Here is a 1140-nt window from a genome sequence, read left to right as displayed (position 1 = left end):
GGCACTGGAAAAAAAATTGAGAAATAAGTAAAAATTTCTTAAATAAAGTGTATTTACCCTTAATTTTAGTAGGTAAATGAGATAGTTTGCCCAATGAATGAATATTTTTACTCTTAAAATAAGATAATTAAATAATATGCACTTGAAATAAGACAATACAATTGTGTTTTCTTCTTTTAGGTGTAAATCGTCTTGCTCCACTGGCAAAACGATCTAGAAATTAGTAAAAATGTCCTAAATTAAGTGTATTCATTCTTAATTTGAGCAGAAAAATGAGATAGTTTGCCAATGGAATGAGTAATTTTACTCTTAAAATAAGATAATTAGATATTATACACTTGAAATAAGACAACTCAATTGTGTTTTCTTATTTTAAGTGTAAATTGTGTGGTTCCATTGGCAGAATGTTTCTTTTACCTCCTCAATAAAAACAAATGCACTTATTTCAAGAAAAAAATGACTTATTTAGGTTTAGATTTTTTCCAGAGGGTGTTGATAATTTGATGAAAAATATTCCAAAATAAAACAGCAAAAACTACCGAAATCTACATTTTTATGGTATCTATGGTTAAAAACTAGTAATTTTGCTTTCATTCTGACTAAAAACACTAAAAAGGTTTAAAGAGCTACTTGTGGCTCCGGAAATACAGGTTTCTGATCCCTTGTCAGAATTAATCTAGATAACGTTTAAATTGATGTTTAAGATTAAAACCATGGAATACTCACCAGCTTTGGTTGCAGAGAAGCAGAATGTTAGGAGATAAAGAGTTATCCACTTCATATCTGATTCTGCCAAGTTAACAATAATTTGAGGCAGAAGAAAAGTGGTTGAAGATTCCTCGCAGGAGAGAGTAGTAGCTTTCACATCTGGATTGATTACATGTGCAGAGAGCAGGGACAGACAGCTTAGTACAGGAAATAACGTATAATAGATGTGGGCAGGTCCTTTGCTTTGCAGATGGAATATTATATAACAGCCAAGGATTTAGGCACGAGCTTTGAGATTGATCAGCTTGTTTAAAAAAAATACACTGCAAAAATGATCCTAAAATGAGTAAAAATATCCTTAAAATAAGTTTAAACACCCTTAATTTTAGTGGGTCAAAGGGACAATCTGCCAATGGTATGAGTGTATTTAGC

The 1140-nt window shown here is 31.1% G+C and overlaps 1 long non-coding RNA gene across 1 annotated transcript in view; it reads right to left on the bottom strand.

The window, feature by feature from the left end:
• LOC107103428 overlaps positions 1-858 on the bottom strand; it is a 3232-nt gene extending 2374 nt beyond the window's left edge. The window contains exon 1 of the long non-coding RNA XR_001482181.1: positions 727-858. This is a non-coding gene — a long non-coding RNA (uncharacterized LOC107103428). The remainder of the gene's footprint in view (positions 1-726) is intronic.
• Positions 859-1140: the final 282 nt, after the last annotated feature.

The sequence above is a fragment of the Cyprinodon variegatus genome, unplaced genomic scaffold (genome assembly GCF_000732505.1).
Source record: "Cyprinodon variegatus isolate N-32 unplaced genomic scaffold, C_variegatus-1.0 Scaffold1443, whole genome shotgun sequence".
NCBI classification, from domain to species: Eukaryota; Metazoa; Chordata; class Actinopteri; order Cyprinodontiformes; family Cyprinodontidae; genus Cyprinodon; species Cyprinodon variegatus.
The sequence above is the reverse complement of the archived record's forward strand: the minus strand, read 5'-3'. Positions and strand labels throughout refer to the sequence as shown.